Source organism: Atta colombica, unplaced genomic scaffold, assembly GCF_001594045.1.
Source record: "Atta colombica isolate Treedump-2 unplaced genomic scaffold, Acol1.0 scaffold102, whole genome shotgun sequence".
Classification (NCBI taxonomy): domain Eukaryota; kingdom Metazoa; phylum Arthropoda; class Insecta; order Hymenoptera; family Formicidae; genus Atta; species Atta colombica.
Genome location: NW_017259187.1, coordinates 1,689,717 through 1,703,326, shown reverse-complemented (window position 1 = coordinate 1,703,326; position 13,610 = coordinate 1,689,717). Strand labels below are relative to the sequence as shown.

At 34.2% G+C, this 13,610-nt stretch overlaps 1 protein-coding gene across 4 annotated transcripts in view; it reads right to left on the bottom strand.

Moving 5' to 3' along the window:
* Positions 1–12,576, bottom strand: part of LOC108687609 (spectrin beta chain) — a 38,454-nt gene extending 25,878 nt beyond the window's left edge. For all 4 annotated transcript variants that reach the window (XM_018193467.1, XM_018193475.1, XM_018193484.1 and 1 more), the window contains exon 1: positions 12,452–12,576. The gene's annotated coding sequence lies outside the window, so the exon portion shown is untranslated. The remainder of the gene's footprint in view (positions 1–12,451) is intronic.
* Positions 12,577–13,610: the final 1,034 nt, after the last annotated feature.

Genomic DNA, 13,610 nt, shown 5'->3' with positions numbered 1-13,610 from the left:
CTCTCTCTCTCTCTCTCTCTCTCTCTCTCTCTCTCTCTCTCGTCTGCAATTGTATTTTTACTCTCTCCGTCTATAATCTAGATTTTTGTCTTGATTAAGCTTTTTATTGTTGTAGGCTTCCAGAAAAAATTCAAGATTACTTTTCAATTTCTATTACATTACCAAATTTACTTTTTTTTAATTTGTTTTGTAAAAGAAGAGCCGATATATATTTTTTAATTGTCATTACTAAATAATTTTATAACTCGAAACTTAAAACAGTTATTTAATAAGAATTGAAATTTGAGCAAAAATAAATGAAAGTGAAATTTGATAATAAAATTTCGCTTCTATCAAAAAAAAGTCAGATTGCAGATGAAGGCTTAAAAAATAAACTAATTTCTTAAAATTTTGTTCTAAACAGTAACGAGTTTAATTATTATTATTCGTAAGTGTAATTCATAGGTTATAATAATTTGCAAATAACAATGATACCGATTTATTTTTTAGATAGATATGAGAACTAACTTTACTAGCTCTCTTACTTAAAATGAAAAATTGTATCAATAACTTTCTCTTAGAAAAATAGAAATCTTCGCATTAATTAACTTTAAGCATGCAATAAGAAACGCACTTTTTCATATTTACACCGTTCCTTTTACGCGAGAATTCAATAAATCAAAATAACGCATTGAAATCGACAATCAGAAACTCGTCTCTCTCTCTCTCTTTCTCTCATAGGAAGGATGCAGGACGCATATCATCGATTATCTAACATTTCGCGTCTACGTTCACATGCAGCGTTGTCTCGCGAACGAGGCTACGCGTAATCTGGATGCGGTAATCTGGAAACTAGGTTGCGTCAAACCCCCTTTCTGTAAACGGAAGCGCACGGCTTATTAAAGTAATCGATACTAAAGACGATATCTCTGCCTCTTGATAAAGCGGAAGCTTCTTCCTCCCCTTTCCTCGTTTATAAAAAGAAAGATACGAGTGCACGCATGTACATATAATGTATGTACGCACACACAGCGAAAAAGAAGCGTAATTAAGTTACATCACGAGTAAAAAAGCTATACCACGGAAAAAAAATGTTGCTACAGCTAATTCTGATTAGCTGAAATTGCATTAGCTACTATAACTATGAAATAAATATGCTAAATAAATTTGCTAATACATACAAAGGATTTGCTGTTGTAGCTAATATAAGAACGTGATAGCAAAGTATGCATATCTGTTACAGATCAATTTATTTAGCAGCATGAAGTTAGTTATCATAGTCAGTAAAAGAAAATTGTTTCTACCACAGCTAAATATGTGGTTTGCTGAAATTGTACTTGCTATCAAATTGTCTGCTACACAGAAAACGTTTGCTGCAATGATCAATAGATCGACATAATAGCAAAATGCTTGTCTCTGTTACAATGATAATATTTAGGGCTCACAGCTAATGGAAATTAGACCTCGCAGATACGACATTAGGAATCCATATGTTACGATTGGAATTTAACTACCACACGCAAATTTTTACTGCAACTAATCTTTTTTTTCCGTGATATTATACTACAAATTCCCGAATCTGACTCGACTTAATTCAGTTGTTGCCGATTAAAAATAGAGTGATTTCTATTCACGAGTCAGTAATCAGAGTTGATTAGGACTTTGCTGTGATTGGTTGAATAATAGTCGGGAGTCCAAGTCAATAGTTGAGTCACAGTCAGGAGTTTGTAGTGTGATTATGGCTTAATGCGATCTCCAAGGCGTCGTCGCGAGGCATTTTCCGCTCTGAAAGTAAAGCGAGAAAGATTAGATTATTCGTGTTCGATAATTTTCCTCGAAAGTGTAGTTACGCCTCGCGGGATCGACAGTGTAGTGTAAACAAGAAAGCATCGATCACTGTGGAAGAATAAAAAAAATTGCCCTAACTTTCTTATTAGTGTTACATCGTGATATAACGGCAATTTTATTTTTATTTATAACCAATATTATATTGCAATTTTATACAATATTATATTTTTCTACTTCTTTAAGTAGTATTTTTTGCTTCTATATGAAGACATAACACATCTCGTTCATTACACACTATTTTCATTTTCATTGTAAAAAATCAAAGAAAGAGCCATAAGTTAATATACTATTTTTTAATATTTTATCTTCCTAAAGTGAATGCTTTCTTTTCCAAAGTGTGTTTCAATGATGTTCGAAATGATTCACAGAATATCAGAGAAATAAAAAAAATCGCTCCCTTATTTGATTGATCCTCAGGTCACATGTGTATTATTCATTGGGTTCGCGTCATCCAACTCGCTTCTTCATTTTACGAGTTATATATATAGGGTGTCTCGAAATTCGTGAATCAAAATACCGGAGCAAGAAAATTTTCGAAAAATTAAATAAAAACACATTATGTATATTTTTATTTCAAGCAGTAATTCTTAAGATAAGGGCTTAAATGTAATTACATATAGATTACGTTTAGATGGCCATCTGTCGCCATGAATCGCACGCATTTCAGTTTAAACGTAATCTATCTAAATGTAGTCCATAATTAATCATATTTATAACCTTACCTTTATTATGTCACAAATTATTGCTCAAGATAAAAATTTACAAATAACATTTCTAGTTAATTTTTTGAAAACTCTTATTACTATTTTGATTCGCAAATTTCGAGATATATTGTACATATGTATTCCACATAGGATCTAGAATGATATCAGGTATCTATGTTAGGATTATTCGACCTCGCTACAACATTCACGAGTTAACATTAATGTATCGCGTTGCCTTGATCTCTTTTATTCGTGTTCCACTCAACTATAGCGCGCAAACATTTTGTGCTATTTTCATATCTCGTCTGCGAGAGATATGATGTTACAGAAATAAAAAATTAAACACTACATAATTAACGCATTGATCCGATTAAGTTACTTGCTCTTATTCTTGCAAAATGGATTACCATTCGCGCTCGCTAGATGCAATAAACTTCTCGAAAACTTCGGCTAAATATAATATTTGTATGGCCTGCCCTTCTTCGTGTAATCCCCGTATATTTCTATCGTTATATTTGTTTTCAGAAAACATTTATTCAAGTTTCTCACAAAACGTGACATTTTCTATTCATGTTATGCGGACGAACCATTGCATTGAGTCGAGAGAACTCCAAGCTTTCTTAGCTTTGTATATTTTAATGCTGATTCTTTTGATATCTGGAGCACGTATTTAAACATAAGAGATTCGAAATAGATCAATTTATAAATATTTTTAATTGTTAATTAAATCTCCGCTGAAATAAATTCGCAAGTAGGTTGAGGATGTAATTCTTTGTATTGTGAATTAGCTTTCAATGCTCAACAAGAAGAGCTTAAACGGATCAATTAGAAGTACAAACAAAAATATCTGATTCATAATCGACACGTGATTAAGCTTACAAGGGAAAAATGAAAGAGACAACAATTTGATTATGTGGATGAACGACAATATTATTTCACAATATTATTATAAACAATATTATTATAAAAGATATACTATATACGTGATATATGTATCAAAAGCTCAAATTTTCTTTCTCTTTTTAAAAAATTTAATTAAAAAATTTTTTTACGATTTAGCATCCTTAAAAAGAAAGAAAATTTACAAAAACAGTCTTTTCTTAATATATCAATCAGTTAAAAATTAAATATACACTCGATTTAAATTGCACATCATTGATAACGGGCAAAAGCAAAAAATAAAACAGGAAATTCGTGTCGTTCGACGTGCAAGTGTCACGGTGAAGTAACTTTTGCTCAAGCGTGAACAAGCGCGTTATTATGTGAACCTCTTAGAAGCCAACCGATCAACTCCTTTTCTGCACAATAAAAGACATTTTGCATCTGTGTTAAAACTGTTCTTTGTTATTGTAAAATTTTAGAGTTGAATTTTTAATATGTTCGAGTGTTATTAATTTAACACAAAGTGATCGTATTATTCAAATATTTTGGAGATAAATTGATATTGATATTTCTTAATGTTAAAATAATATAATTTATAAATAAATAAATAATAGAAAAATAATATCTAATTTCTCAAAACATAATTTATGCAAGACAAATGAATAAAATTTACACGTTAATTTAATATATGGCATGTTTCGAAATATATAACACAATGAAAGTTTATAGTTCATGTATAAGATTTTATTATAAATGTTACTGAAGAAATATGCTTCCAAATTGTGCTATAGTGTTATAATTTTTAATGTTAATTTTTTACATAATATTGTATAATATTACATAATATTATATAATATTCTATTCTAATTTATTCATATTTGTATTAAATTAACACAAAAATTGAATGAGTCATTTAAGACATGGTAAAATATTGGAACGTAACAAAAATTTTACACAAATTAAATTATAAAAGGTAAAAAAAATGTACTCTGTCGCAATCTAATTTTATTATCAATCTAATATTAAAATTATGTTTATTAAAATTAAATAATTTGTAAAAAGTGTGGTTTAATCAAGCTAACTTTCAAGAGTAGTAGCTCATATCATGAGGCACGCACTTTGCCAATTGTAATCGCTAGATAATAACTGTAGGTGACACAAGGTAACGCTGAGGTAAGCGCAAATATATAGAAACTTGAGCGTGTAATTATTGTCATTCTCGTCACATAACCTTCGCGCTCTGACTTAACATATACCGCTAGTCGTATGATTTAGCTCGATTTATGATGGTACATCATAGCTCAGTCGAGAAAACCGAAAAGTTTGTGTGTGAGTCTTCAGATAAATGAATAATATTCATCATGTATTCTAATGCAAGGCTGTGATTCTTTTTTTTATCGCAAAAAAAATTAACGTCACATAAAACGATGTTCTCTCGCGGCTAATTTGAAGAAATATTATAAGGTTTCACATTTGCCTTCATCATTTCGATAATAATATTAATTGTTAATGATTCTTTAATCGCGAATTAAGTATTCAACGTCAAGTACACACAATTCTTTCTTTGAAGAATCACTAAAAACAATACAATCATACTGTAAGATTTGTATATGTATAACCGAAAGAGTATCTACTTAAAGACCATATTCTCATTAACAGTGGTAAAATGACTGCTTAGAAGGAGAAACTTGGAGACATCAAATCTCAATTTAAATTCCAGCAATATCAAGAATGCCCGATATATATATATTTTTCTGAATATTTTTCTGAATACAACCAAAAATATCAAAAACTCTCTGAAGAGTCATCGATATTACTCTTATGATTTACAATATCATCAGTGATTAAAGAAAAATAGAGCGTTATTGACATTAAACGTACGATATTCAAGATATATAAGAATACGATAGCTTTTCAAATATAATATAATTTGATTAATATAGTTTGATTGATATATAGTCATTAACGCTTTAGATTTTTTTCAAAAAATAATTACCAACAATGTAGATTCAGAGTAACTGATGTTAATATTTTTGATGGTACACATATTCAAAGAAATACGTACTTGTCAGGACGTTCCTGGCACTGCCGAAATTCATCGAATCTATGTCTCAGAGTTTCCCACTACTCAGCCACTTATTCTAGGCAGCATTTATTCTATCACTGAGCCACACAACAGCTCCTATGTTGATATTTACTTTATTGTGCTTACTTATACATGTCAGTTCGGCCAACCTGACAATACATTCGATCTCGAATATCCCTAGTGGCTCTCCAAAGTCATCTCTAGGCAACTTCACTTATGACATGTATCTTTATCTTTAATGGCATTCCTCCTCCTCCTGGGATCCATCTTTATCGTCAAGCTTTTTCTTGGCCACTGTGAATCATAAATTGCCCCTTCGGGTTCTCTTTCCAAGAGAAAACGAATAAGAATTCTATTTTCTGAAAGCTATAAGCGACAACATGAAAGAAATATCAAGAAATATCACTACAGGGATTCGAACCGAGATCTGCAAGCCTATAACTCTATAACTTTGAACGCAAATTTCGTTATCATTATAAGCTGCTGCGCAGCTCTTTCATCATTCATTCAAAAAAGCTGCGACGTTATAATGATAATGAAATTTGCGTTAAAAGTTACAGAATAGGTCTGCTGGTCTCCGAGTTTCCCCTACTAAGTAATTACTCTGCCAGTGAGCCATACAGCTCCTACGTAGATACTCTGTTATGCCTATGTACAAATCTGTCTTTTTTTTAAATTGAACTTTTTACATTCACAACTTTTTACATTTTTTTTTTCATTCAACTTTTTTCTTTTTTCTTCAACGTGGAGAAAAAAAGAAAAGATGAACCGTGCAAGAAGTTCAGCTGAAAAAGATCTAATATCAAAATGTGTTAAGATAAATCACAACAAATTCTTGATAAGAATCGCAGTTCTTTTTATCAAATGCTTAGAAACTAGAAAAGATAAAGTCTAACCGATTCTTTAACTTCTGTTAAAGATAACAAATCATGGTTATCCACAAAATATTATTTAAAATATTAAAAATGTTACGATTGGAGTGTTAAACACGATAACAAGCATTAAGTCTTCAGTGCAACACGAACTAACAACCATTAATTTATTAATATATGCCAAAGACACGTATGCTCATTGCTGGCATACACTATGACGTAACTGTAAACAGCACGCTCGGTTGAATTGATCGAATCACTTGTAATCGAGGGCGGAACACACACATATTTTAAATGCAGTCAAAGGTCAATGATTATCGATTATTCGTGGCTAGATAAACTCCACAAAAAAGTACATAACGCTATTCGGCTGGACACGAAAAATATGTTCGCTAATGTGTGTTTCTATCAATGTAGACTAACTTTAATCTCAATTTAATTTACTCTTTATCTGTCTTTATTTCTAAGAATTAGAAAAAGATGAAAAGTAAATTAAAACGAGATTAAAGTTAATCTATGTTGACAGAAATGGATGTAATCTCTATTTGCGTAGTAAATTCTCATCTTTGTTTCACACAAATAGATAGGTAACAAACGTGTATCTAAACTTTCAGTAGGCAGTATGCGATACTCGAGTTTTCCAAGAAAAGAAAAATTAGCATTATTTCCGCGAAAAATTAACAATTGTTATATATGGGAAGGATGGGGAGTCGAAACGGAAGTCCTATTTTCCGAGGGTTATTCCCCTCCCATTTATTTCGCATACAGTCGTGTATACACCGTGTATCGAACGAACTAGCGGCGCGATGCTATTCGTCGACCTTAACATTTCGCAGCGCGCGACCGCTCGATTTGGGGTGACTCAGCTCTTGAATTCGGCGCTGATGACGAAATCGTTCGCGATTTCCAAAGAGTAGCTGCTCCGATCGGCACGATCAGAAACTTCTTTTTCTTCTCTAATAGCACTACATTGAGAAAAATTTTTTGATTGAAAATGGATCAAAAGATTCTGACATAACAATCACATCAGAAATCTGGTTATCTCAACTAGAATTATAATAAATTCAACCAGAAAATTCTAATTTCTCTATTTAATATTTTCAAAGTTTCAATTAATGCAATCAGACTGTTTTTGAAGTGTAAGTTCCAACAGCCAGGAATTTTCAGCGTGTATGCAATAAAAAGAAATATTAATAGACACTATAATAAGACCCGCTTTGATTCTTTGCTCTCTTCACTTATTTTTAATGGAAGTTACAAGCATTATAGAGTTGGATGAATACGCCATATCATATTCGACTAGAAAGATACTTTTAATTTTAACTTTTAACCCGTTTCATTCTTAAGAATTAATGTTGCAATAGAATACCCCACGAAACAACATTCTCGCGTGCAAACGTGATTGGGAACGATTGTAAGCGTGGTATCAAGTTCAACAGAAAGAAATGCGAATGTATGTACATGAGGAATACATAAATGAGGATGGTCGAGAAAGGAGGATGGTGTTTGAAACTTTCTTCTCCGTCTCTCGCGAGAGAGGAGTTTACTCTGTGTCTTCTCCTGACAGATTAACGTCGTTGCGTGTACTCCCGAAATAGCGCATACCGCGTAAACGACACGGCGAGTGCGTACGCTTGTTCGCTCTTGTTCCTCCTCCTCTGCATCCGCAAATGAACAAGCAAGCGAGCGAGCGAATGCACGCACGCACGCACGCACGCACGCACGCACGCACGCACGCACGTACTTCCGTCGAGCACGATGTGGCGGAAGAACTGGACACGAAATCGACACGGAAGCGGCTGTAAATCGAGATGAGACTCGAAGATTATTTTTTATAACTAAACTATATAGTGTACATTTTATATTTACTCTCTAAATCTGAATCAGGCTAATCACTGATATCAGTGCTAAGTATGCCACTGGTAATCAGTGAATGAAATGTGAGATTCCTAACTAATCTTTATGGTGTGATCTAACTAATCTTGTTTTAATGCTTAAATTCAATGAATATGATATTGGAAGATTGAAATTAGCGTGCAAATGTCAGTATTTTAGTTATATAAACATAGCTCAAACATACTTCCTTTTTTAGTTGAACTTCACTGATTATCAGTGCAAAGTATATCACTTGATAATTAGTGACTATCCACTGATTCAGATTTAGAGAGTAAAGTGAAATAGGTATTTGAAATATTTGATAAAAGCGAGAAAAAGTTCCACTTTTTTATAATGGAACTTTCACTATAAAAAAGTGGAACTTTTCTTGTGGGAAAAAGGAATTTTCTAATTTCGTGAAGCTTGGCGATCGCAGATTCGACAAACCTTCGATTAGCTTCGCGAGATATTTGACAAACATCTCGATTAAAGCTATAAAAATTTCGTTTGCAAATTTATTGTAGCGAACGACAGAAAGATCTACTATTCTCTTTTCATCCCGAGTTAGATTAGAATGGAAATTCATGCAAAGGCTATGTAACAATAAGTCTGTTCTTTTCAACTCAACTTCTTGTACGCTTCATTTTTCCTCTTTTCTTTGCGTTGGAGAACAGAAAAAAAAATGTGAGCAGTGCAAATTTAGCTAAAAAGAACAATAAGACTAATGGCATTTAAAGAAGAGATAGCTTGAAACTCGTCCAAATGCTATTAGAAGAGAAAAAGCTTGCTACTGCAAAATTCAAAATTTCGATGAAAAATGATTTATTAAAAATTATTTATTAAACCATTTTTTTAGGAGATTAATGATTGAAAATATTTTTCTCAAGAATGCTAAATAAGGAAAGAATACTTATTGAAGCTAACGCGAGGAAATAGGCAATGTGGCACTCGCCTGATTTTTCGCTGAGATTGATCGGCAAGAACATTTTCCTCAAGAATGCTAAATGCGAAAAAAATATTTATTGAAATTGAAGCGAGGAAATGGCGAGGAAATGGCCAATCGTGACACTTAACTGATTTTTAGCATTCGTCTTTCGACGGATAAATCTTAATGAGCTCCGAATGAAGTTTCAAGACCAGTGATCTTTGAAATTTATCTATAATGCGAACTTTAACTCGATCAATAATATATTTATTAGTAACCTGAATCAGTGAAATACTGACAATGCGCATTAGTACTTCTACAATCTTACACCAATAATCTAGTATTATTTCAGTATACTCATCAGTATACAACATTTCAGTTCATTTCGATATACATTATGGATTTTATACAGTCAATAATACCGTCAATACCAACAAATACTTGTGTTTCAAGTATTTTAAAAGTTCATATATTCGCAAATCTATCAACAAGTTCATCACAAGTATCAATATATTTATTCAAAAATATATTTTGAATCCTAGTAAATTTAATACTTCAATTGAAATTATTAAATTAAAACAAATTCAACTTGTTTATTATATAAAGTCTCCCGAAGAAAAAAGTAAATTGAGTAATCAATTTTTTTAACAATAAAATGATATTTTTATGCAATAATATTATTCATCAGTAATCCAAATTTCGTAATTTTTGATCAGTTTAAAAATGAAGAAATCTAGCTCACTGTCAATGACCTATTATCAATCCATCAATATTAATCATCATACACGATCAATATTGTCAGTATAATTGTTGATACTGACAATATTATTGAAATCTGAGATTCCTACAATGATTCTTGAACAATAATTCTTATATAACAAACTACCTAGTAGACATAAACGCGATAATGTTGCGTCGACGTGTCGCGTCATTCAAGACCTTTACGTCAAAGAGCAAGAGAAATTGTTTAACTGTTAAAGTAAACCGTTAAACTGAACTTCCGCTTTGTTTCGTAAATCTAATTTCGCTCATATCAGCTGGGCGACGATTTTTCGCTGGAAGACATTTTACGCTCGTCAGACGTTTTACTCGCGCGTGGCAATAAAGTTTCGAGCGGGCAGGTACAAGGACGGGTTTATCTCGCACGATCGTAGCGCGAGATCGCTTTATTTGCTTTTCCACGCCCATTGACATCAATTCAAAGCAAGCCAATGCACTGCGGAGGGAGCCCTCGCGAATATTGTCGCGTCGAACACTGTCGAGTACCCTTCGTTCTTCGGCATTCGTGTCACAGGGTGTAAAGTAATTAATTAAAAAAAAAGGGAGAGAAACATTCAGAAAACGCGTCTCCATTCTCTACGAGGCGATACGTTGGCCAGTATTCATAGTCAGTTTTTGTTTCAAGATCTTGAGTAATGTCTTAAGAAGCGAAGGCCGGATCTACAATAGATGTTTTAAACCTCAAGCCGTAAGAAATTGACCAATTGTAGTCGAATGCGAGGAGAATAATCGATTATGATTCGTCTATTATGGCTTAAGGCTTAAAAATCTATTGTAGATCCGAGCTAATACGGCTCTCCGATTGGTTTAGTGACACCTCAAGACTGAACTTAAAGACAGTCTCGAATATAAGATCTGACTATGAAAAACCCTATAACTGCAGATGATACTTTCCAAAAAAAGACAATATAAGGGTGGAGCATAGAATCTTATATAACGTACAATTTTACATAATGTACAATGCATTAAAAAATTAATCAAAATCTTTCGTTTCCTTCCTTTCGATGATATATAAGAAAGTCTGACTAGATTGATTTTTTATGCCTTAAGCCTATTTTACAATTGTGTAGTTGTAGCAAGTGTTGTAGTTGTAAAAATTGACCAAACAGTCGAATATTCTTCTCGTATTCGACTGTCATCATTGATGAATTTTTATAACTACAATCACTTACTATGCTTACACATTGTAAGTTTTTATGCAAAACGCATAATGCGTAATACATAAGAAAATTAATCAAAATCTTCTTTCCTTTCCATGAAATAAAATACTCTAATTGGTTAATTTTTTTATGCTTTATGAGTTATGCAAGTCTTTGCTCTTACCTTAATACAGTGATCATTTCATGATCACATTTCTTTGTTTGACATTGCAATTAACAAGAATGTAATGATTCATTATGTTACTCTGTCATCTGTGTCTCTCACTGGAATGTACTCAGAATCTGGCAACGGACATGACAAATTCTTGATTGGCACGTCGTTTTTGCCAACTTCAGTAAGTCAGAATGAATAAGAGAAAAAGAGAGAAATGAATAATGTAAAAAGAGACAGTATATATATATATATATATATCCTTCTTTCTCATTCATTTGTTTTGACGAAATTGCTCCTAGCCGGACTTTGTTACCAGTTACAGAGTCTTTAGTTCGCACAAGCGCGGGCGTTGAGTTAGTTACATTCAGCTATGTTCGATTCCATTCCTCAGCGCTCGATGGAAGCGCCGGGAAATTGGGTCACCGGCAGATAGGTCGTCTTGTGACAGGTGAACAAAACCGTTGGCAGCAGGGAGGGACAAATGGACGAATGGCCGGATGGCGAAGAGGAGTCGATGAAGTGGGAGAGATACGAGCGGAAATTAAAGTCGACCGGCGGTGACCTCGCCATCGAGAGAGATATAGGCCGCGAAAAAGTTCGCCGATCGAAGCCAATCGAGAGAGAGAGAGAGAGAGAGACAGAGAGAGAGGTTTCACGAATCGACGACGCCCCGCGCGAGATATCGTCACGGGGAATCAAACCCAGGCAAACACGAAAGAAATCGAGGAATTGACGAAGGCGGGAGGGTGGGTGGCGGTGATTCAATGAGATAAATACAGTGGGATACGCTCGACAACGACGACGACACAGCAATCGATGCCGGTAGGGCCCCATGGTTTCCGTGGGCGACACGGCGATGACGACGCCACCGTCGTCGCGACGCGATTCACGATATCCGCACGATCATTATTGACAGCGCGACTCATCGTCGCGACGCACCGGCACCGATGGGCCATAGTACTATCTGGTGTCATAGTACTACTGTATACGGAGGAAGAGAGAGAGAGAGAGCGCGAGAGAAAGAGAAAGAGGGAGAAAAGAGAGAGAAACCGAGGCGGCGCACGCCATTTTTATCCCGACACCAATATCCACCCGTCACCGAATGAATCGAGGCTCTGAAGCCATTCCTTCGTGTTTCCAACGCCGGACGGCCGAGAAAAACTTGTACAATGTCGAATTTACTTACCCTCGCGTAAGGATACCCCGCGGCACCGTTCCGCCACGCAACTCGCATAAAAGTCTCCGGTCCGGTACACTAAAATACCACCAAATTACGATCCAACACCGATCCACCCATCCACACACTCGACCGGCGCGCAACCGACTGAGCGGCGCGCAGCGCGCACCTACGCCGCCGCAGCTAGTCCCTTCGCGCAAAAAGTGGCTGAAAGTGGCGCTTCGCCGAATCGTCGCGCGCGCTGACCCGGTCGACGCGGAAAATTGGAAAAGGCAAAGCGCGCACGCGTCTATCCACTGGTTTCACCCCGACCGAATCTCGCCCGAATTCCAAATATCGGTCCGAAAAACTGGACTGGACTTCAGAACGAACGCGGGGATTTGTGGGGAATTGGTACAGTATGTGGTGTCAGACGTACTGTACCAACACTTGATGTGAACGTCGCTTATGTCGTATTGTACACGTAACACGTCGCATACATCCAAGATAAAATAGTCCTTTATGCCCGTTTATACTTATATATAGAGTTTAATTTTAATAACTAATTCTTCATCTTTTTCTAGTCATAAGAATTAGAAAAAAATAAATAAAGTAAACCGAGATTAAATAAATTAATCTACATTGAAGTAGAAACATCACATCAGAAAAATTTAATAAATATAATCTCATTGTAAGTATTAAATCGGTTAATGATTATTTATTTATTTTGAGAATTAAATCATTGTTGTTAGTACAGTAGTTTATAGATAAATAATTAATCACTTTATTTAAGACTTACAGTATTAAATTTGTCTAAGGTGCGTCTTGGTCATCGGAAAGAAAAGATCGATAAGTTCAGCTGTGAAATGAAGTATGCATCGAATAAAACGTCATTTAATCTCGAATATGCGATATAAAATTCTTTGAGTGAGCAAATCGATGTAATACTATTTTCAAAAAAGCTTTCTTTAAAAAAACAAAATTTTTCAAGTCAAAATTTTTATGTTTTCGATTCTACAAAATCATAGTTTGATGTTTTAATTTATAAATGCAACGTCGAGAGTTCAATTGTTATTTTGAAAACAAAATATTTGTCTTTATTTTTACAGATGTTTACAGAATGCAACGTTAAATACGCTTGCAAAATTTTGAACAATAAAGAATATTCTCTTTGGAATGTCTTAAAAAA